This window comes from Hyperolius riggenbachi, chromosome 2, assembly GCF_040937935.1.
Source record: "Hyperolius riggenbachi isolate aHypRig1 chromosome 2, aHypRig1.pri, whole genome shotgun sequence".
In the NCBI taxonomy this organism is placed as follows: domain Eukaryota; kingdom Metazoa; phylum Chordata; class Amphibia; order Anura; family Hyperoliidae; genus Hyperolius; species Hyperolius riggenbachi.
Genome location: NC_090647.1, coordinates 345,133,504 through 345,158,870, shown reverse-complemented (window position 1 = coordinate 345,158,870; position 25,367 = coordinate 345,133,504). Strand labels below are relative to the sequence as shown.

The 25,367-nt window shown below is 43.9% G+C and overlaps 1 protein-coding gene across 5 annotated transcripts in view; it reads right to left on the bottom strand.

Moving 5' to 3' along the window:
* Nucleotides 1-25,367, bottom strand: part of AMPD2 (adenosine monophosphate deaminase 2) — a 100,546-nt gene that overhangs the window by 62,944 nt on the left and 12,235 nt on the right. Inside the window, exon 1 of one of the 5 annotated variants that reach the window (XM_068269523.1) lies at nucleotides 14,044-14,577. The exons of 1 other annotated variant lie outside the window; for it this stretch is intronic. The gene's annotated coding sequence lies outside the window, so the exon portion shown is untranslated. 3 more of the 5 variants (XM_068269526.1, XM_068269525.1, XM_068269524.1) reach the window with 3 other exon arrangements.

Below are 25,367 nucleotides of genomic sequence, written 5' to 3'. Positions count from 1 at the left end.
TGAGGAACATGTGAGTGCAATCGATTGTTTTAATAAACACTTTTTAAACGGTATTACCCTATGTGGAGTTTTCCTTTGAGGTAACTCAATATTGAAGACATTCTGGGAGAATTGTTGCTGTGTTTTGATCGTAGAGGTGGGGGACGACCCGGGAACTGTCCCAATGCTTATACTGACCTTTGCGGTCAGTGGATGCGGTGAGTGGCACACAAAGGGTGCTGGTGGTGGCCATCTCTATCCCTTGGAAATTTGTCAATTGCTGAGGAACATTCTTTCATGTATATGTGAAGCTGAAGGTGTCCTGTGGATCTAGCAAGAGACCTTTCAGATTTGGACTCACTTATTATTGTGGGGGGGTGAATTCACTGTAAAATATTATATACATGATATGATTTACTAACAAGTGTGATAATCCAATTATTGTATGGTTAGTGTGATATCATCATTGTACACAGTGAGCGCCACCTCTTGAAGGAGATTATATTTGGACATAAGAGGAGGCGAACAGGTGTACATTTAGGGAAAGCGTGATTCACTGTGAGCGCTACCTCTTGTGATTTAAGGTCTCTTTGATGGGTGGAGCTTAGCTAAAAATGCAGCTAAAAATGATGCTTTGGTAAGAAAAACAAAGTTCTGATGCTGTGAAACTGTTAAAGAAACACCAAGTCTTTTCAGTTCTGCTGAGTAGAATTTTAGTTCGGAGGTTCACTTTAACAGCATACAGAGCATAGAGAGGCACATGACCTGAGAAAGGGCTACACCCGAAACATGTTGTGTGCCTCTGTATGCTTTGTATGCTGTTAATACCGTTTACTTGAGCAGCCTTTTGTGTGCCGTCTCCATTTTGTTTCAGTACATTGGCGTGCAGGAGTGGTGTCCCTGTAGGGGTCTGGTACCAGCTTCAAGGTCAAGAGACACAGACCTGAATTGGTGAGGAAAGTGTACTTTTTGTTAACTCCCCTAGAGCAATGTCTTCATCCCCTATTCCAATTATTCTGTTACTGGTTGTTTTAACAGCCAGCAGTATAGCAAAACAAGGCTAACATGGTGGTTATATAAGCCACTGGAAAGTGTAAATTGCTTATTTAAGCAGCATTTTAACTCTGAACTACACTGCTGTACTTCACAAATATCAACTTTGGGCTACAAAGGAAAGTTTTGGAAGGAAGCTTATTTGCAATACAAAAAATGATATGACGTTTGGCAATATTCTTTCCTTTCCTTCTGTTACTCAACTAATTGAACTGGGTCAAAAGCTCTTTAAAAATGTATGTGACTTGGGTGGCCAAAGAGAGACCTGAAACATATTACGGTCAGCTGAGTGGGAAGGACTCTGCTGAATAGTGTCACTTATAGCACCAATAGAACTAGAGACATGCCTCCTCACAATTTTGTAGCAAAATATTTGCAATAAACTAGTGTACATGAACCTTTAGGGTTAGTTTAAAACCAATTTAGTACAAATATAACTATAGTTTGAAGTCAACAGATCACTTTTGGCTAATCACTGTTTCAGTTCATGTCAAGCTCAGTCTGACCTCAGGTAGATTCCAGTTTTCCACTCAGTGGTATAGCTGTGACATTAAATTAATACAAACTGACAAAATCTGTAAAAAAAATAGCCCTAAAAGATGCAAAATGCTGAATCAAAAGACCAGATTCACTAACCTACATTAAACTTTACACACGTACATTTGCATGCAAAGTTTATCTGGAGTAACACCAGCTATCTAATGCACATTACATAAACAACATAAATTGGGTCATATAAACAACGTGTGTTACTTGCATAAAATACATTGCAGGCTGACTAATGGTGACAATACACGGTACAATAACAACGTCCCATTTTCCCAATTATTCAGCCAAAATGATTGAGTCAAATAAAAGTAAAAAATTAACTTTTTTCGATCAAGACAACTGAAACGATTATCCCGTATTTTTTTTTTCAGTAAAAATCTGATCGGACATGTTGGAAAAATCTTTATATTCAATCTAACGGAATAATCGAACAAAATTATATAATCAAATAAAATAAAATAATTGTACCATGTATCGGCACCATTACACTGACCAATGTATATGTTGTTTGTATAACATGTTTTACATACGTGATATAACAAAAACTAAACGTTATGAGTGCTGTGTGGGCATGTAAAGTTGAACAGTACTTTGTGAATACTGTATATACTCACGTATAATCCTACTTTTTCTGCATAAAAAATGTGCTGAAAAGTTACCCCCTCAGCTTATATGCGAGTCAGTGGAGCAGAACAGATGATGGAGCAGGTTTTGTTACTGGCAGAGGAGAGTAAGAATTGTGCATTAGTGATCCCGCTCTTACCGGCTTGCGCCTAGCTGTGTCCGTGCTCTGCATCTCCTGCAACATGGTGTGCAGAGTGTGCTGCTCAAGACTACTTGTGTTCCCTGGCTTGTGGAGCGGAGCGTGCAAGCAAGATGTCAGCGGTGCAATGATCTGGGATTCTTCCTATGTGGCAATCGCTGTGTCTCATATCTATGACACCATCTATTGGCTTCTTGAGACACAGCTGTATGATCCTGGGGCACATCTGGCTATGGGGAGGGGAGCTGACATGTACTGGGGGAACATCTGGATACTGTGATGGGGCTGTATTGGGGAGGGGGCTTATACGCGAGTCAATCACTTTTTCCTGGTTTTTGGCGGAAAAGTGGTTGCATCGGCTTATACGCGGGTCGGCTTACATGCGCGTATATACGGTACACCCCAATAAGTCTTATATACAGTAATGGTCAAAACACCCCTTCCATATGACAATCCCCTCTCTTCATATTTTCACAGCAAATTTTCATCAAGCCTTTTAGTGCAGTACGTTATTTCTGATTTTCAAAGAAATTAATGGAGCAGGCATTTCACAAAACAGTATGATTGTACTCTAAAATATTACTTACATAGTGCGACTATCATTTTGGGGAGGCATAAGTTTGTCCAATTACTATATCCACTCCTGACTGTGGAAATTGATTTATATTTGCTACCCTTCTGCTTGCAAAACATATTAGGGGAAAAAAATGTACTTTTAGTTGTAGTCCTTTTTCATAGATTAACACAATATCAAGGCATTTTATTCTGGAGCCGCAGTACTGGCATTATACAATGTAACAAGTGAAACAATGTAAAAGTGCCTATAAACGGTACAATGTTGTTCTCAGATGCGATGAGATTTGCGGGATTGTAAGTAGTCGGAAGGTAATTATCGAGGGGCCTAGCTGCGTCTCGTCGTCCATAGGACTAGCCACGAGTCCCTCTCCGTGGTCCCCAGTATACGGATTGTGCTATGGATGCACGCCAGACCTAAACAGGCACACCTACAAGCTCAATCCACAAGCCGAATGCGGAGCGGCAACCCGGATCCACGCCTCTCTTGTTGACGGTGGATGTACAGGGGCGGTGGTGCTCCTGTGCCCGGGAATTCGAATAGCTGAAGCAGCCGGCAGTGTGAGCTCGTTACCTGGACTGAGGATTGGAACCTTAACTACTGGGAGTTTGCCTGAGGAGAGGAGATATAGTGTGCGGACCACGCGGGGGCCCCTGCTGTGTGCACATATGGGATGGAGTAACATCTTACCCCTGGGACCTGTTAGGAATATGGAGTCGTGAGTATGCAATAAAGCTCTGGACTGCTCTGCATGCGCTTGCCCATATGACTGCTCTGCTATCTCTAAGGCTCTCGTGCATGTTGCGGGACATTGCAATGCTTTTGTGCTGACACCAGTCTGCTACTCTCGAGTTTATTGTGACTCTACCAGGATGGAAAATATGATGATGGTCCTCCATGTGTGCTCTTAGGTGGTCTGTACGTATGTGGTGGCATACTATGTGGTGAGTCTGATGGGCGCCCCGATGCAGATGTGTACAACAGCGCTGTTGGTTTTAATTGTGTCTTGTACACCATTTTATGCCTTGATGGGTCACAAACAAAAAATAAATTATTACCCCTTTTTTCACGTCAACCAGGTCACGGTCATATGATTGGTTACAATTGTGGCGGTTGGGTTAAAAATACCAGGTGAAAAGTGGTTATGAAATTGATTGTCTGTCTCTCTCCCATGTCCCTTGGCCCCTCTCTTGATATAATTATCGAGTGTTCTCATAAACGGGTTGATTAGGGCACTTTCTCTCTTCAGATATGATCGTAAAGTCCAACTTTTCAATCGATAAAATTCTGTATTCCAATCGACCATAGAATCATTTCACATCGATTTTCTCCATATACTGCTTGTTTTATGTAAAATTTGATAGTAAAAAGCTGTTCTTAACGCTTTTGAAAATGATAGCGCTTTCAAAAGCGCATGGCTAATGTATTTGAATGGGATTGATCCCACCAGAGCGATGTGATTTTCTCCCAAACGCAAACATGGGTCCTGCAGCATTTCTGCACTTTTCTGAGGCGATTCAGCCTCACTGTTAAGTATAGGAAAGTGGAAAATAGCTCCGAAAAGCACTAGATCAGAGCAATTTTCCAAGCGGTTTTGTTACAGAAGTTTTTCAGTTCCAGCTCTACTGTAACAGAAAATAAAAAATGTTACACCAAAACGCTCCAAAAACCGCTAGGCATGATTAGAAAATCGCTACGCACGTGTCTAGAATCGCTCTGAAAAATCACTTCAAAAGGTGCTGAGCGTTTGCGATTACATATAAAATTCATTACATCATAAGTTTATTTTCACTTCAGATTCCCTTTAAGAGATTGTCAAATTTATAAACCTCTTTCCATTGTCAGGGTTCAAAGCAAACAGCAGACATAATAAGCACACACTATTACTACCTAATAGGGATGGTCAATGAGGTGGAGATAATTCTCAGTAGATGCAGAATTATGAAAAGTTAATGTATGCAACTTTAAATAAAACTGAGATTAGATTGGTCCATTTTCAAGCTGCATAAATTTTCATTAAAAATGTGCATAATTGTGCATGAAGTCAGAATTATTTCCATCTCATTGACCATCCCTACTACTCAAGAATCTGGCCTTAGCTAAGCAAGCAGCAGAAAGTGAGCAGTTTTCTGTTATTTCCTGTGTTCTCTTAGTACAAGGATTGTACAGTGTTGTCTTTGGCCCATACTGTAGGCTCATGACGCATTATGTTTGTAGCAGATCCTTGTTGCTGGCCACACTAAATCTGTAAAGAAACTACAAGACACCGACTGTGTGGAATAGTTACTGGCAACATTTCTGAACAACATTCTCTGAAATGCAGCTGGAGACTTGTAGCTCTGCCAAGTCTCTGCTACACATCACCAATGCATCATAGCCCTTGCTAATAAATTGGCACAGTGTTAAAGGGAAATACTACGTTCTGTATAAAACTACCATGAATACAGAAGACTGCCACACACATTTTGCAATTGAAAGTAAACCTGAAGTGTAAATAAATCAACAAGATTGTTTTTTTTTACAGAAATATTTCTAAACAGGACTTTACTAGAATCACATATACAGGATTTAATTTTTTTCAAAGCGATTTATGTATTTAAAATGTAGGTCTGAAGATTACGTAAACAGTCTCACTGTCATCAAGTTGCTGTTCTCTATGATCCAGAGTAGCAATGACCTGCTGAACTTCTCATCTTCCTTGCTGTCAGACCATTTATCACAAATACACTCACGTTTTATGGCCTCCTATTAGTTATTAGGAACAATCCATCCAACTGCAGAGAGACTTGCATTTAGTACACAGGAACTAAGAGGGATATGGAGGCTGCCATATTACCTTTTAAATACCAGTTCCCTGGCAGTTCAACTGATCTCGTTGGCTGTAGTAGTGTCCGTTTTAAACACCTTAAGACAAGCATCTGCTAATCCAGTCAGAAACACCCATTTGCCATGCTTGTGCAGGGTCTATGGCTAAAAGTATTAGACTTTGTTCCCACTTGAGCAGAGAACGGACATTTTTTGTCCGTTCTCCGCTCATTACTAAACAGACAGTCGTGGCTCCTATTTTAAAAATAGTAGCCACTCACACTTGTAACTCTGTTGCACAAAACGAACCGCACACCTGTGCAATCCAACTCCAGGCTACAGCCGCACCATTGGAGTGGACATTACCCGTCCACTCCCGCTGATCCGGCACAATTAGGAACCAAGCCTGAGAGGTAGAGACTCAGCTAGGAAAGCCAGGCAATTCTGCATTGTTTAAAAGGTAATAAATATGTCAGCCTCCATATCCCTCTCAGTTTAGGTATGCTTCAAAGTATTCCCACAACTGTATTTTGCAAGCAAGTCCTTGTTGTCACACTTCTGAAAGCAGCCTTCACTACTGAAAATTGGTATTGTTTCAAGTAAAACAAATTGGTTCCACAATATATTACTACCCTATGGTTAGTCCAAAGGAAACAAGGAAGTTTCATCTTGATGCCTTCCTTGTATTCTGAACTGAGGAAAACACTCAGCAAGTGGTAAATGATTTTTTAGAATACAAAGTAAAAAACAAAAATAAGACACAAGAAAAATCCAATTGAATCTGCTGTATGTTCCTTTAAACATAACCTGACCTATATCAATAAGAGCCTTTATAGGCCTACCCCAGGGTTTTAAAAGCAAAGCAGTTGTTATTAACTATAATAGTAGCAGTTGTGGTGCCAATGGATTCTGCAGTCATGACAACGCTCCTGGCACATCTGGAAGATGGAGTGACCGCAACAACTTCAGCTAATCGTAATGCTTATGTGTGGAACTTATGGTCCGGCAACAGCAATGATGGAATGGTAAACAAGGTGTTAACAACACTGGGTGATGTGCAGGAGACGTCATAGAAGGACTGAATGGAAATGGATGAGCTGCAATAATGTAAATATAATAAATGTTAAACTGGAAAATTACTTCTCAAGTCCAAAGCTTGCAGTAGAATTCCAGAAAGGATTTAAAAAGCCTTAGGCTAGGAGCACACTAGGCAGAATTGCCTGCGATGTGGAAACCGCATGCCTGTTTGCCCAAAGTCTATGGGACACATAAAAACCCAATATCTCTGCGTCTTACAAAACACACAACTTACTGCATATTTCTCTAAAACGCACATCATTTTTTTTAAATGGAGATGCAGAGAATGTGTTACTTTTACCAGAGTTTTTGATGCATTTTTTTTTAAATAAAATAAATATGATACTGTATTTTACTCCATTACACAAAACTCAATCACACCAAAAATGCAAAAATGCACAATGCAGAAAACTCATGGTTTTATGCGCAGCCAAGTGTGTTTCCCGCCTCTGGGCCTGTCCGAGACGCACGCCGGTACTTGCAGTGATGTGACATCACATCCAAATCCCTCTAGCTGGGCCATGCACAGCTATAAGGATTAACAAATGTGACCCATTTTTATTTGTCCCCCAACAGTGCTGCTACAGATTTCTGGAAAGGCCACAAAGGCCCGGGCCTTGGGTGGCTGCAGCCCAAGGGGGCACCTGGGCATGAAAGAGGAGGCTGAAAATGGGGAACAACACATGAAAAAGGGAGACTGATCCTAAAGGAGCTATCCATGAAAGAGAGGGGCTACAGTACATGGATGCTACACATAGAAGAGGGGGCTGCACATGGAATGGGAGGGGTGCTGCTGCACAATATAGGCGACCAACAACATACTTAGCCTAGAGGCACACAAAGTATAAATCTGGCCTCGTAGCATGTAATAAAAAAAAAAAGCCTAACATATTTTCTACTTCAGAAAAGAACAGTCATGTGATTGAATTCCTTTCCCTCCTCTAAACTCAGGGGGGGGAGTAAGAGATGATGCATGATCTGACCACTCATTCTTCAAAGTTGAAAAGAAATCAACAGGTTTTTTTCAGGGCTGTGGAGTTGGAGTCGAGGAGTCGGAGTCATTTTTGGGTACCTGGAATCGGAGTCGGAAAAAAATGCACAGACTGCGACTCCTAATGAGTAATTAAAAAAGAAAATATGATAAAATGTTCTATTTCTCAGATAATAGTCATCATAAATAATTTATACATACAGTAATAGCTGTGCTTAGTCCACAAAAATTAAATAAACCAATCAAAAAATAGTTACTTGTGCTACTTCAATAAAGCAGTCCCCGTATTTTTAAATTGTGACTGTATATATGATGTGTACACAGGAATCTCATTTATATACTAAATAACATCTATGCTGTAAGAATAAATCCTGATGTAGAGCTGTGTCACTAATAGAGATGGTCAATGAGATGGAAATAATTCTGCGCTGATGCTGGTTTATGCAAAATTATGCACTCCCTTTGCTCATGAAATCAAATAATTTGATATGTTGTTAAAATTTGGTTTGATGACTATGAATTGAAGGGTACCTGAGACAGATGAAAAGAAAAGTTTTATACATACCTGGGGCTTCCTCCAGCCCCTTCAGGCTAATCAGTCCCTCGCTGTCCTCCTCCGCCACCTGGATCTTCTGCTATATGAGTCCCGGTAATTCAGCCAGTCAGCGCAGTCCGGCCATATGCCACTCCCACAGCCAGGAGCATTCTGCACCTGCGCAAACAGGTGTAGTACGCTCCTGGCGGCGCAGTGTGTGCATGCGCACTATGCCCGACTGGCTCATATACCTGGACCCATAGCAGAAGATCCTAAGGGACTAATTAGCCTGAAGGGGCTGGAGGAAGCCCCAGGTATGTACAGTATAAAACTTTAATTTCATCTGTCTCAGGTTTACTTTGTTACACAGTATATATGTGCACTCCCCACAGAGCTGCAGGGAATCTACTGAGAATGTTATGCACATTGAACACAGAGGTGTTGTCTATCACCCATAAACCTGGTTCAGATTGTACATGAAGAATGTGTAATAGAGGAAGAATCACCTCATTCCCCTGCAGAGTACCCGCATATCACTCTTACATGTACCCACAGTTACATTGCCTAGGGCCTGATCCATGTTTAGATTGTGCATGAAGAATGTGTAATAGAGGAAGAATCCCCCCATCCCCCTGCAGAGTACCTGCACATCACTCTTAGGCTCCCTGGACACTGCAAATCCGTTTTGCGATTTTGTTTTCCGATTTGCAAATATGATTTTCCCTGAATGCAATCAACAGAAAAATGGAGGAAAAAACGGAATCGCACACTGCATGTGATTCCGTTTCCGATTTTTAATCGGTTTTTACATCCGATTCCGATTTTTAATCGTTACTGCATGCTGCATGTTTTCCTCCGTTTTTCTGTTGATTGTATTCAGGGAAAATCAGATTTGAAAATCGGAATTGGAATCGCAAAACGGATTTGCAGCGTGCAGGGAGCCTTACATGTACCCACAGTTACATTGCCTAGGGCCTGATAGATGGTGTTTGTTCCTGTCTGTACCTTCTACAAGTACTCTTACCAAGGACTAGTTTTAGTCTATGACTAAAAGTATTAGGCAGAAGATTAGCTGGATAGCCAGGTAACTGGTATTGTTTAAAAGGGAATAAATATGGCAACCTTCATATCCCTCTCAGTTCAGTTGTCTTTTAAAATTCCTAAGCGTTGGCAGTTAAGATACGAATGTTACATACTTTCAATCAAAAAGATTGTAATATGCAAATTAGAGGAGTCGGAGGAATCCTAACCTGAGGAGTCGGAGTCAGTGGATTTTTGTACCGACTCCACAGCCCTGTTTTTTTTATACTATTCCACTATCAATTCTTAAAGGACCACTATCGCGAAAAAAGTAGGCAGTTAAAATCTGACAGAACCAACAGGTTTTGGGACAGTCCATCCCCTCATGGGGGATTCTCAGCGTTTTCTTTGTTTTCAACAGCATTTCCTGAACAACAGTTTAACTGCCAAAATAGTAATATACCGGCCGGCCTCCCTACTCACTTTGCACACTATTTTGTCAGTTAGACTTTGCAACTGCTGTTCAGAAAATGCTGTTGAAAACAAAGAAAACCCTGAGAATCCCCCATGAGGAGATGGACTGGCCCAAAACCTGTCGGTTCTGTCAGATTTTAAATGCCTACTTTTTTCGAGATAGTGGTCCTTTAACCCCCTTAGCAGTAATCTCGAGTCAGGCTCGGGATGGAAAGCCGCAGAACAGGGTGGTGATCGCGTGCCTGAGTGAGTTTCATGCAGGAGCTGCTGCAGACGTCTCTGAGGTATGTTTTTCTTCTTGTTTTAGGGTCTAAAAGCCTGTGAAAAAATGGTATGGCTTTTAGACCCTAAATCTGGAAATAATCATAACGCCAGGGAGGTTAAAGGAGAATTTTACAAAAAGTCATTAGCTTGGGCATTAAATAATACTGGTAATTTATACTTGTTACTGTATATTCTGGTGTATAACACTACTTTTAAACCCTTGAAAATCATCTGAAAAGTCAGGGGTCGTCTTAAACGCCATGTGTAATTGATGCCGAGCGGTACGCCCTATCCTGTTACCGAATCTCAGATCTTGCTGCAGAGGACTGTAGTGAAGCGGCGCAGGTGCACATGTGCGAGATCTGAGAGGCAGAGAAGGAGGTAAATAGGATACAAGGGTGGACCAGATGGGTGAAAGAAGCGTGTTTTATGGGCAAACTGCGCAATCTATTCTTCCATACCGCTTTGATATACAGGTAGACAAGGAGAGCTGACCAATCCACTTGAAAACAGGGAGAGTTGACCAATCCAACCAGTCAATCACCTACAGTATATACTGTTATATACTGGGTACCACATACAGTACAGCACCAATATCTCTTCATACATAGCACCAGTATATGATGTTTTTTATATGAAGTCTTATACGGCGAGTATATTCCAAACTCTATATTTTAATTGGAAAAGTTGGGGGGTTGTCTTATACGCCCAGTCGTCTTATTTGCTGGAATATACGGTATTTGTATGTACTGTACTTAACGCTAATGGGAACCGAAAAAAACCCAAAAAAACAAACAGATACTTATCTAAGGAGAGGGAAGGCTCATGGTTCTGTAGAGCCTTTCCACTACTCTCACAGTCCCCTCGTTCAATCGATGTCCCCCGTTTCATGCCCCTGTCTTCGGGTGCACTGAAGCCTCCTGCAGCAGCGGAAAGCTGATTTTGACCGTTGGATACTGTTCACAGGGGAGACAGGGCTGGAATGAGGAAACCGTGAGAGGAACGAGGGAACCGTGAGAGGAACAGGAAGGCTCTATTGGACTCAGAGCCTTTCCCCCCTCCATATGTAAGTATCTGGTTTTTTTGGGGGGGGGGGGGGGGGGGGGTACCCATTAGCTTTAAAATTACACAGGTCTCTGACATATGCTAACATCCCTGTTAGCGAATCTGTGATACGTAAAACACTAAACAAGAATGGAGTTCGTGGGAGGATACCAGAAAGTCACTGCTGTCCAAAAAAAACATTGCTGCAAGTATAACATTTTTAATGTATTTTACCCTATTTTGGCGCCTCTGTTCACATGTACAAGTTTATTGCCTAGCCCACCCTTAGTGGCGGGATGTATCCTCTTTCCTGTCTACAGAGAGAGACTTTTCAACCTGAGTGGGGTCAGGTCTAATCTCCCCACCTGCCTTTACCGTGGTTGCCTTTCAGGTGACCCATGTTTGTAAGTATTTTCACATATTGTTACTTTAATATACCTTGCTGCTTAACATACTACACTATTGGGCTCTCGGTTTCCTTTTTGTATCTCCATATAATAGTTTAGTGTGTGTAGGTGAGCTCATTTCAGTTTAAAAAATGATTTTCATGAAAAGATTGTAATAAAACTTTAATTTTATGAGTCTATTTCCAATTATTTAGAGGTATTGCCTTATTTAACATAGTTACCTAAATAGTCAGGAAACGCGATGTCCTATAACAAAATGGAGGTCATTTACGGATGCAGCGTACCAAAAACATAAAGATTAGGTGGAGTGACCAAAACAGCTCTCAAAAAAAGACCTGTGTTATTAAAGAAATTAATGAATGACCTTCAGACTGCGTCTTTAGTCAGCATTCTGACTAAGGGCTCATTCACACATGCAGAAAGATAGGCAATGGCACACCCAGTCCTCTCCCAGCTCATACTACATCCCACATGCTTCTGGCATTTTGTTTCAGTGGTCAATCAAGTAGGCCACCCTTCGCTTGCACATAGTAATGTGCATCGTTTGAGTCACCAGAGGTAGACATGGTCTCCATGCTGAGGTCAGCATCTAAAAACTAGACCCACAACTCACAACCTTGCTGTACTTGTTTTAGAATTGAGCGTCTTCAACCGAGTACTTAAATTTGCCCCACTAACAAATTGACAGTGCAGCAAATAGTAGACTGTCGGGATTATAGTCAAAACATAGGCCATAAAGCTGAGCAGACAGGAAACGGACAGAAAAAAGGCTGAAAGACAGTAGTTGGGGAGGCCAAAGGTGCTGCATCAGTGACCACAAAACTCTGTCCTCCTTGATACAATGATCTTGATTAGCTTCTTTTCAGTGTCCATCAAATTCGTATGCATGTATTAGGAACTGTCATGCTCACCATCCTCAATCCAGCCCTGTCTTCCTTTCTGTTTGCCATGCACAACAACCATATTCAGGTATGAAGAGGTGTATCAACTCCTACAAAGCCTCTAAATATGCAGTGTTCTCCCCAGTCCATTTTAGCCTGATGAACCACCCAGCTAGTTTTGGTAAGCATCCGGCTGTCATCGGCATGCCTCCTCCTATGTAAGCAGAATTGTGCAGAGACGCGCCGGCCCTGCATTCTTTCATCTCGCCCCAATCGGCTACTTTTTCATGCCACCCGGCTGGAAAAAAAATTCCAGGGAGAACACTTGATATGTATTTATAAATACACATGCGCTCTGTGAGTTTAGGGCTCATTTCACACTACGGAGAGAACGCTGAGATGCTATTATTCTTCAATGAGTTCAGAAAAATGACATCACACCTTAACAGTTTGACCATACAGTGAGGTATACAATACCATGAAAGTATGCCTCACTGCTGGTGTAAAACCACACATTACCCTATAAACACAAGTGCATCAACTGCATTACACCCTACAGAACCTGTCATATCATCCAGCACCATGAACAATGTGACAGCTCCATAGGACCATCATTGCATTTGCGTTGCAATGATTTTGTCTGTTGCGTCACAATGTGAAAGGAAGCACATGGGAACTTCTACATTTACAACTGCTTTCCACTGTACTCTGTATAAACAACTGTCAGCTGATGATGCACAATTGTGCACTAACCACAGTCAATAGTAGATGGTGTTCTGATACTATACAAAGATATCTGCAGCATAACCTTAGTGAATATTCACCAGCTTTGGCAGAAATGATCATCAATCTGTGGTGCTCTATCCATCTTTACTAGGAACTGAGGTCCCTGCACCACATAATTACAGTCTATCCATTTTCCAGCCACATGTGATTTACATTACATAAGAGGCTCTGTAAATCACAGAGGTCATAAATGGTGCATCAATTAGGTTGCTGGGATTGACATTTTTATGAAAACGTAAACGAATGTGTTGTCCATATCAGCTAATATGATTTTGCAGAAAAGGCTGGGTAACTATTTTGATAAACCTGTCTCAAATATTAGAATTATATTTGCCATGCACTATAGGCACAAATCAATGTTTCATGTACAGAACAATACGTCTTTTTTTTTTCATAAATGCTGTTTTGATCATTAACATGCTTTTCCCCTCTTCTGCATGCAAACAATTCACCGCTTATCCTCAAACTGAAGTCACTGCACAAGTCCCGATCTACTCTATGCCAGTCTTGCGCAGAAAGGCAAATGACACGAACTCAAGACTCTCACACTGACTAGTGACTACTACCCACATCCTGCAGCTGGCAATACCACGTCCCCAGCCTCTGCAATGACACATCCGCGCTCTGCTAGTAAACTTGGACCCCCATCCCGCAGAGCACCGCTGTCGCCGTCTCCCCACTCCATTCTACGCAAGCTCTCCTGTGCCACTCTCTGCTGTGCCCCTTCCCTGCAGTCTTTCTCTCGTCTACCTGGCACTGATCCATCCCCTCCCGTTCTCCTCTCTGACGTGCTCTACACCCCGCAATGCCACTCATCACATCCCCGGTGCTTGGAACTGACCGTACAGCTGTTCTTGAACTGCTATATAGAGCTGGCAGTCTCCCCCTCGGCGTCCTCAGCTAGTGGAACCGTCCAAGCCGCAGACACAAGGAGGGAGCAAAGAAACCTGTGACGACTATACCAAGGCGAATTTCTGAAGAGGAGGGGGGGGATACGTGAATGGAACATCAGCTGCAGAGCTCCTGTCAGTGGGGAGGAAGGGGGAACTGTAATAGAGAGGAGAGAGTGAACATGAAAAGGTAGAAAAATATATAGCAACGACAAATAAATACAGCGTTCTGCAGCGTGGACAGGCTGGCATTTGTAGCCGTGGCAAAGGAGGAGAGCTGAGCAGGAGACTATGAAAGAGATTCTAGAGATACAGGGACAAGCTGCTAGCCAGCAAAGTGCATACAGAGAATAACAGGATGTGTGTAGGAGCCCGATAGGAACCAAAAAGCCCCGTGCTAAAGGGTGCAGCATTACCCCACTGATAAGGCATGCAGCTACTCTGTGCACTGGCCATTTCTGAAGTGAAACAGCTGGCAAACATGGCAGAGACAGCCTACACGGCTTACATATTATTGGGGAGAGGACTCAGAGGAGTGGGAAGAGTGAGGGGAATCTTCAGATAAGAGGAGGGGTGTGACTGTGAGGGGAGATATTGGCTGCTTATGTAAGAGCAGCCGCAAGGTCAGTGGCCTGGCGACGCACGTCATGAGGAGGAGGCCACTGCAGAGACAAAGATAAGGAGACATGATGCTGCTACCCTGAACAAAGAAGCAGGAGAGTCCCCAGACCTGGAATCATGGTGATGCAGCAGATATAGCTCGAGGGAGGGATGCGCAGTGACAAATAACCTGAATGAAGAGAGCAGCTGCTAGCTTTATTTTAGGGAATATTGTAATACTGGTTGAGCCAGACCACGTTTCTTATTCTTTCTATAGACTCGGATTTAACTTGGCTTATTAAGCAAGTCACATAGCAAACAAGGTGGAAACAAAATACCAGTTTTAGTTGCAATAGTTTCCATTTGAATACGCTGGTAGCCATTTGTTAAGAGAGAAGCAGTAAAGTAGCCCTACACTGCATGATGTGGCCAAAAGATCAGATCACAAATCTGATCAGAGAGGGATCTATCTAACTGAAAACTTCCACACACTGCACAGATATTTAATAGATTTGGACTATCCAGAGGCTTCCCTCTACTGAGGTAATTATCTAAACTTTACTGTTTTTCTCCTTACAGGTTCACCATAAAGTGGACCCATACTCTAGCTAGTTCATCACACAAGGAAAAGTCTTATTTCACATATGATTGCTGAATACATTCACTGTATTCTGCTCTGTGCTTGTAGCTACACTAGATCAGGGTGTCTTATCAGCAACTGGGAATCAGCTGGGAACAGGTGGCCCCTTCGCCCACCAATGTCAATATGGTATCTTATGCACTGTAAATGGTAAACCCCACCACCACCACGGGAGTGGCGGCACTGTGCATAGATGGCACATGCCTAAGGCTGCCCCTGCTGTGGGCTATGTGTGAGCTGTGCTGCTGCAGCACACTGCCCTGTGTAAAGACAGACTTAATGTGGACCCAAATTAAAAATACAGGATTTCAGAAATAAAATCTATTTTCTAAATTATAATAATAAATAGCAGCCTTTTTTCAGCTGCATGATGACAAATATATAATATTTTACATTTATTGGAGGAACCCCGCCCTCCTTTCATATTGCCGGGACAGAAACCAGCAAACTGGTGGAGTAACAGGTGTCTGGCAAAGGAGGAATTGCTAATGGCTGCCACCTGTATAACCCTAGTTATCCAAAGAGAAGGGTGAAAAGCATGCACTGAAATGCTCATAGGCTTGAAGGAGTGTTTATTTATCTTTGTAGGTGTCAGAGTGCTGCAACTAAATATTTTGAATTAAAAAATTGTTTGGTTTGGGTCCGCTTTAACCCTTTCAGTGCTTCTAGTGAACTGGATACAAGAAAATCTTACGTTTTTTTTTTTAGGATTTTCATAAATTGTAATGAAGATTTTTTTTTCCGTAAAAGGTTATCATCCTGTAGCTAATATTTTACAGCATATATATAGTTCTGAGTTTGGTTCCACTTTGAGCGGAATTTCAGTCTGGCATAACATACTGTACAAAACTGTCTCTTAACTCCTTATTGCACATATAGTTGTTGTACCTGTTTTGATCCCAAAATAATATCTTCTGTTTAAAAATCACATTACCCCCAAATTAAAGTACATCTTCTTTAGTAAATCAACCCCAATATAGACAAGGTACAGACACATGGGCCTTCAGCAAGTACTAAGTCCTACCTGTTTCTGGTTAGGGTCTAAAATACCTAGTTAGAAGAGAGGACAGACTACTCATATTCTTTTTATGGTTCACTAAAGGCTGTACTTAGTGAAGTACAGAAGGGCTTCGGTTTTCAGTGAGCACCAATATGCTGTTCCTGTAATGCAGGGGTCTCAAACTCAATTTACCCGGGGGCCGCAGGAGGCAAAGTCAGGATGAGGGTGGGCCGCATAAGGGAGTTCACGTTTCCCCGCCGCAAAACGAGGGCTGCAGAGCCCCCAAATCGCCCCGGCGGGCAATCCGCCGGCATTTCCTGGAAGTGGCAGAGCTTTCAGCTTCAGCTCTGCCCCTCCTGACGTCAATCGCGGCGGATCGCTGCCTCTGCCCACCCCTCTCACTCTTCCTTCACAGAGAGGGGCGGGGGAGAGGCAGCGATCCATTCGGCGATTGACGTCAGGAGGGGCAGAGCTACAGCTGGAAGCTCTGCCCCTCAGCGCAGTCGTGGATGTTTGCGCGGGGGATTTGGGGGTCTGCAGTCCTTGTTTAGCAGCGGGGATGCGGCGGATTACTTGGGAGCACTGAAGCGAACTAGAAGGTAAAATGGGCAAATATAGTTCGCTTCCGTGTCTCTTTTGCTTTTGCCGGCAGGCAGGGCCGGTTTAAGCAACAATGGGGCCCCAGAGCAAAATAAACCTGCCTTCCCCCCCCCCAACAGATACCCTGGAACAAAAATCGGCATTAAGGGACCTTTTTTGCAGCTGGTATAGTCAGGGTGTGAAGCCCCACCCGGTCGGAGCTCCACATTCTGGCTACCCCAGCCTGCATGGGGGACAAGGGGTTAAAAAGTTTCATGAGGGGGGACCCCACATAATTTTTTTCTTTAAAATTCCCACACTCTAAACATAAAAAAAAAAATGGGAAAATAGGAAAAAATGCCAGGAATCTTCATACAGCCATATTGCGGCTGTATAGCGATCCCTGGCCAAAGCGCTGCGGCTGCGCATGGACCCCCTGGAAACCCTGTCAGGAAATGTATTGCTCTTTCTTTTGATACATGTAAAATTACACTACCGTTAGGCTTGCTACTAAAAGTGACATTTACCGCATTTAAAAGTATACTATTTTCCTTTGAAACTTTAAAATCGATTTTCTCAAAAACGATAAGGTCTTTTTGAAAAATTGTTTTTTCCTCTTATTCCTAATGATCTCCTTAACATATCCTGCAAATTTAGGGTTTCTAGCATTTAAGGTGGATTTGCTATTAACCATTAAAGTCGGCGGGTTTTTAAATGTGTGTTTTTTTCCTTTGCAACTTTAAAATCGATTTTCTCAAAAACTATAAGGCCGATTTGAAAAAAATTTTTTCCTCTTGTAGCCACTGGGGGCCCCTACAAGCTCTGGGGCCCTGGGGCCACAAAATATTGTATCGAGGGCCGCAAATGGCCCGCGGGCTGCGAGTTTGAGACCCCTGCTGTAATGCTTGCCATAGACAGATGTCCTACTGTGAATAATGGGAGAGATCTTCCCTCTGTTCAGAGGCAAAGAAGTTCATCTAGTACAGGGGTGGGAAAACTTTTTGACTCGAAGGCTACATTGAGTTCTCAAGTTTGACTGAAGGGTCAGAACAGGAGTGAAAGCAATATGCGGAGCACGCTGTGGCAAAAAATGGGTGTGGCCATGACAATTTGGGCAGAGCCAATTGTAATGTAACAGTGTAATGCAAAGACAGTGGGCCCGAGTTTTCTCCCAAAACACAGTTAGGTTTGTGTAACGATTTGTGTCAGCAAAAGGCAGAATTCTGATTATTAGGTGATCTGCAGTATCACCAATAATGCAGATGTATACCTGATTATAAGATGATCTGCAGAATCACCTATAATGCTGGTATATCAGAAGTTGCCGTGACAACAAATACAAAAGGTGTAACGTGTTTGGTGCAACAGTAATGCAGATAGCTCACCAGAGGAGCTGGTGAGTACTATCAGTAACGTAAGCCTCACCAGAGGAGCTGGTGAGCACTTATCAGAGCAGGAGCTATTACCAGAGGAGCTGGTGTATGATAACAAATGCAATAGTTCTTCACCAGAGGAGCTGGTGTAATATAACAAATGCAATAGTTCTCACCAGAGGAGCTGGTGGAGACTATCTAAGCAGAAGTCCTCACCAGAGGAGCTGGTGGGCACTAATAGTAATAACCTCACCAGTGACAAGGGCTCACTGGTGAGTAGAGGAGTCAGACAGATCGGTTTGGCAACAGACAGGAAGATACAGTACAGAATCGGCAGGCAAGAGAATCAAGGTAATTCAGGCAGAGTTAGCAACAGGATCAGATGGCTATAGTACAAAGGCGTTAAGCGGAAGGGAAGTCAGAAGAGAGAGCCAGAGTCATACACAGGTATCAAGCAATATATATCAAATAACAATATTAATCCTAGTCTGTGTGAAATCCCCAGTTTCCTCCCGGATCAAAGCACACCGGATCTATCTAAGGGTCTGGGTGCTAACACGTAGCATTTGCAACAGCAGACACTTTGCAAGTGAAACCTCGTTGCTTAAGAAGCGGAGGAGACCCTTCAGCCACGCCTCCGCTCATCAGCCAATCGGAGACGCCGAAAGTCTCCGCTGACGTCAGCCGACGCGCCTCCTTCCCGCATACAGATCTCGTCTGTGCACGCACGCGCGCGACAAAGCTACTCTGTGAGCAACTGACAGTCCGCTCCTCGGCGTGCTAGACGCCGGAGGGACGGTAGACATGCCTGGCAGTGAAACCGAAGCAGCTGCGGAGGCATCCAGACTGGTTTCCACTTGTGCATTTTCTGTCAGTTTTTTTGGTCCAAAAATTCGCATAGATTTTAAAACTAATGTAAGTCAATGCAGCCGTTTCCACACCATGCGAATTTTCGTACACGTGAAAAAAATCTGAGGTCCTGCATCATATTTTCGGACATCGCGCACGATTCGCATACAATGCTTTGTATAGGCGCGAAAATTCACATTAGATCCATGGTTACAAGACGTTGGCTGCAGTCATGACTAAGCTGTTACTAGGCAGATGATGTATATTTAAGCAATGCGAATTTTCGCGTATGTAAATTCGCATAAAAATGCGTACAAATTTACATGCAACTTTTCACTAATCAGAAAAATCTTATACGATATTTTGCAGGCGAAAATGTCACGCCACAGTGGAAACGTTGCCTTAAGCAAAGTGACCCTAATGGTAATTAGTCAGTGTTCACCCCACAAAATACACAAAATGTGGCAGCCTTTCCCACAAATTACACGTAATGCGGCAATGTTCCCACAAAATACGTTTCCACAAAATACATGAAATGCGGCAGTGTTTCCCACAAAATACTTGTAAGGCAGCAATGTTTCCACAAAATACATGCAATGCAGCAGTGTTTCTCACAAAAAACACAATACAGCAGTGTTTCCCACAAAATACACATACTGTAATGCAGCAATGTTCCCACAAAATACACGTAATGTGGTAGTGCTTCCCACAAAATACACGTAAGGCAGCAATGTTTCCACAAAATACATGCAATGCAGCAGTGTTTCTCACAAAAAACACAATACAGCAGTGTTTCCCACAAAATACACATACTGTAATGCAGCAATGTTCCCACAAAATACACATATTTGGCATAAATTTGCTCTCAAAAATACACTTAAAACATGAGGCAGCATCTCCCCCTGAAAAACACATTAGGCAACGTTCCCCTTTAATGTAATTTATGTGTGTCCCCTCTGTCCGTCCCCCTACCCCCACTATAGTGTCCCTTAATGTCACCTGAAAATAAACGCAATCTACTTATCTAGCAGGTGACTCTCGGCCTTCAGCGTCACTCCCCCATCCCCTTGCACTGGACACACAAATAGACTCCAGTGCTGGGCTTCAGACACTATTTTCCTGTAACCCTGCTCTGCTGGAACCCACAGACTTCCGCAGCCTGGAGGTGAGCTACAGATCGGTGAACTGGCACAGTGTCCATCAGACACTGCAACGCCAGTTCACCTGCAGGGGGGCAAAATCTGCAGCATTGAATCCGGCCCTGCATCGGTGGGCCGGATGAAATAGCCAAGCGGGCTGTATCTGGCTTGTGGGCCATAGCTTGCCCACCCCTGATCTAGCTGCTGGTTATTTAGGTGCCTCCATAGAGCCAATACAAACAGTGACTCTGTGTTGCAAGGCGGGGGCGTAACTAGGCTTAATAAGCCCCCCCTGAAAAAATTAAAGCATGGGGCCTCCTAGTCCTAGGTCTCCGAACCCCATGCGGGTCACGTTATCGGGAGCCAGCGAATGGCCGCAGAGAGTGTTCTGCTGTGAAGCAGAGTCTGGAAGCAGAAAAAAATTAAACACGCTCCCTCTACTCTCTCGTAAGGAAGTGGCGGGGACGCTTTTTGTGAGAGAAAGCAGAGGTTTCTTTGCCAATTGGTTGTGGTTGAGGAGAGGAAGGAGGAGGGACCCCCAAAGCCTGTCCCCCCCCTGCCATGGCAGGGTGTACGTATTAATATGCCATGTGTGAGTTGGGTGCTTGGAGAGCTGAATGACGACTCTCCCTACTGCCGCAAAAGTCTCTGGCGGCAGTAAATGCTCATAGATAACCAAGCAAGTCCCGCTGCACCAAATGGTAGGGTAAAGTAGAAAATCTTTTATTCTTTAATCCGTCAGGTCAGGAAGGAGGCGGACACCACTCCACAAAGTTAAAGGAAAAGCTCTTTTATTGCATCACAGAAGTGGCATCAACAATGACAAACGTTGTTTCGGGCATAGCCCTTTCTCAAATTGCAGTAGCCATACACACCAGACAAAGTGCAGTATCTTAAATACCCCACCCCCAATAAAAACACCAATCGGTGTCCTGTTGGGCGGGAGTACATGGCGGACCTGATGGGGAACAGGCTTGCTAATATGCAAATCAAACATGTTAACCATTTACCTGTCACAACAGACTTGAATCCAACTGCTGGGGCAAAGCTCGCATCAATCACGGAAAACCGCTGATCAATTGGCTGTGCTTGTGGTTGGGGAGGAGAAGGAGGAGGGCCACCCAAAGCCTGTGACCCCCCTGCCATGGCAGGGCATACTTATTAATACGCCATGCGTGAGTTGGGTGCTGGGAGAGCTGAATGACGGCTCTCCCTACTGCCGCAAAACTCTCTGGCGGCAGTAAATACTCATAGATAACCAAGGAAGTCCCGCTGCACCAAATGGTAGGGTAAAGTAGAAAATCTTTTATTCTTTAATCTGTCATCAGTGTTACAAATAAAAGCTCACGCTTGATTAAGGAGCCATCCATTGCACGGATACGCGTGAGCTTTTATTTGTAACACTGATGACGGATTGAAGAATAAAAGATTTTCTACTTTACCCTACCATTTGGTGCAGCGGGACTTCCTTGGTAATCTATGAACTTTTGGCGTTTGATTTTCCTGCTCCCATCTGTGTATCACACGTGAGTGTAGCAGTCTCTCTTTTCTCTTTGGCAGTAAATACTATTCCCCCACCGAGTCGTTGACTCGGAGGGAGGTGTAATTCGGGGTCTGGCAATCAGCAGAGCGCCGAATAACCATTACGCACCCCGCGCAGCATTACATTGCTGCTATCAAGTGCCTGGTTTTGGTGCCTGGTTTTGGTTCTTAACCTCCTTGGCGGTAACCCCGTGTGTGACACGGGGTAAGCCGCCGGAGGGTGCCGCTCAGGCCCTGCTGGGCCGATTTTCATAATTTTTTTTTTGCTGGACGCAGCTAGCACTTTGCTAGCTGCGCCAGCACTCTGATCGCCGCCGGCCCCTGCCCGATCGCCGTTATCTGCTGCGGCGCGGCCCCCCCCCCCCAGACCCCAGCGCTGCCTGGCCAATCAGTGCCAGGCAGCGCCGAGGGGTGGCCCGGGACTCCCAATGACGTCCCGACGTCAGTGACGTCGGTGACGTCATCCCGCCCCGTCGCCATGGCGACGGGGGAAGCCCTCCAGGAAATCCCGTTCTATGAACGGAATTTCCTGATCGGAGATCGCCGAAGGCGATCGAAGCGGGCGGGGGGATGCCGCTCAGCAGCGGCTATCATGTAGCGAGCCCTCGGCTCGCTACATGATTAAAAAAAAAAAAAAATTTTAAAAAACTGCTGCGCTCCCTCCTGGCGGTATTTTTCATACCGCCAAGGAGGTTAAAGAGACTCCGTAACAAAAATTGCATCCTGTTTTTTATCATCCTACAAGTTCCAAAAGCTATTCTAATGTGTTCTGGCTTACTGCAGCACTTTGTACTATCACAGTCTCTGTAATAAATCAATGTATCTTTCCCTTGTCAGACTTGTCAGCCTGTGTCTGGAAGGCTGCCAAGTTCTTCAGTGTTGTGGTTCTGCTATGCACTCCCCCCTCAGGGGGGAAAGAAACACACAAATGATCTCTTGAGATTCAAAAGGAAGGCTGTATACAGCCTGCTTGTGTATGGATGTATTTTCTATGTGTGGACATGCTGTACATCAACCTACTTCCTGTTTTGGTGGCCATTTTGTTTGTTTATAAACAAACTTTTTAAAGCTGTTTTTAACCACTTTTAATGCGGCGGGGAGCGGCGAAATTGTGACAGAGGGGAATAGGAGATGTCCCCTAACGCACTGGTATGTTTACTTTTGTGCGATTTTAACAATACAGATTCTCTTTAAAGAGACTCTGAAGTCTCTTTTTTTTACCTTCTTTTGTTTAACAGTCCTCTTCAGCTTTAATGCCAGAGCTAAATCGCCGCATCCCTGCGGCAGAGGAGTGATTCATTACCATAGATAAGCCCTGCAAAGCTTCCGGGCTCGCAGGGCTTCACGTCCTCGAAGAGGCAGAGCTTTACACTGTAGCTCTGCCTCCTCCGCAGTCAATCTCTGCGGATCGCCGCCTCTCCCCGCCCCTCTTAATCTTCTTTCCCTGAGAGGGGCGGGGAGGAGGCGGAGATCTGTGGAGTTTGATTGCGGAGAGGCAAAGCTACAGCTCAAAGCTCAGCCTCTCCAATAAGAAAATCCCTGCGAGCCAGGGCAGCATGATCTGCGACCTGCAAAGTCATAGAACTTTGCAGGTCGTTTTCTAGGCAATAAATCACTCCTCTGCCGCGGGGATGGGGCGATTTAACTCTGGCATTAAAGCTGAAGAGGATTGTTAAACAAAATAAGGTAAAACAAGAGACTTCAGAGTCTCTTTAACACAGCCAAAACCATTGAGATGGTCATTGACTTCAGAAAGCATGCCACTAATCCACCCCCTATATTGATAGCACTGAAGTCAAAAGAGTATCCAACATCCACCTTCTGAATAGAACCATCTCCGACGACCTGAGTTGGAAGGTCAACACTATCCGAATAAAAAAAAAAGGCTTAGCAAAGACTTTTCTTCCTTCGCCAACTAAATACATTTGGCATGGCTCAGGAACTTCTTATGAGGCCTAGAAAATTGCCTGTCTTTTTTCAGTCCTTAGACCCCAATCTATCACCACGCTCTTCACCTATAGACAAGCCCCCACATGAACGGGAGACTAAGTTACCTACCCAACTACTGTTTCCCCTAGGTCTTAGTGTGAAAATATAAGGACTGAGGCCGAGAAGACAAAGACAAGACAAGACAAATAACATTTATATTGCGCTTTTCTCCTTGCGGACTCAAAGCGCCAACAAAGGTACCACAAGAACCACACAGCAATACTGGAGAATGGGCAAACAATCCGAGTCAGCAATTAGAGATCAGGAAGGCAAGATACTAATATCGTACAGCAAAGGTAGTACAGCAACAATCCAGGGTCATACACAGGAGATCAGAATATCGTAGTACAAGAGAATGAGGCAAAAGGCAAGGTCAAGATACAATCCAATGTCGGTCCAGGCAGCAATCCACAGGGAAGTCAAGATAATGAGCAAGGACAAACACAGAGAACACTTAATGATTATGAACACCCAGGAGTAACCCAAAGGAGACTTAACGCTATCACGGGCAGTTTGATTAACACAGAACCGGGTTTTAAACACACTCTCGCCAATCAGTGGCCGGCCACACATGAACAGCAATCAGGCACCAGACATACATGTCAGCTGGAATTACCTACATCGTTGCCTGAGCGAGTAGGACGGACATGTGCTCACGTGCACCTCTGACCTCCACAGAGCGTGTGCGTGTGGCCCTGCCTAGAGAGAAGACAATGTCGCCCAGCATTCATGAACGCCGCCTGGGTCTGGATGTGCTCCGCTCCAGACGACTCTCAGAAGAGCCAGCTCCATCACTGGATCCATAATGTAAGTTACTGACACTTCTAAGGTCCTTCTACTCCGTCATCTTTGAATCTGTCCTCTGTTCATCCATCCTGGTCTGGTATGCCGCCTCCTCATCAAGCAACAGATATAAAATCCAGAGGGTCATCAGATCAGTGGAGAGGATAGTCAGGAAACACCTTCCCCTACTAGACTGCACTGCAGAGCAATGAGGATTGCCAACAATCCCCCACACCCAGGCGTTTCTTTAGTCAGCTCCCATCAGGCCAGAGGTTCCGAGCCATCTCCACCAGGAGTTCAAGGCATAGGAACTCCCCCCCCCCCCCCTCTCTGCTGTAAAACTCTTGAACTCCCTCCATGACCCCTCAACCCCCTGTGCTCACCACCCCCACCCACCCCTTAGGCTGCAGCCACTGCTGTACACCTTGGGCTGCTGCTAATGTTATTGTTATTTTTTTACGTCTGTTACTGCTATTGTTTATCTTATCTGTCAATCTGCTACTGCTGTAATCTGTTGTATGCCCTGCTGTTGCCAAACCAATTCCAGACATGACCCAGTCATACTTGGCGAATAAAATCTGATTCACCTGCAAGCAAAGACAACTGAAGGTAAGTAATAGGGTTAAAGTATAGATGTTTTAGGAGAGTTAGTGTTAGGAGTTAAGGCAGGTAAGATTTAATGGCTAGGGTTAAGTGACTAGGATTAGGCATCAGTAAGGACGTTATGTTTGGGGGAAGGTTAAAGTAAGTTACCGGACAGAGGTATATGTTGAGGTGAGGT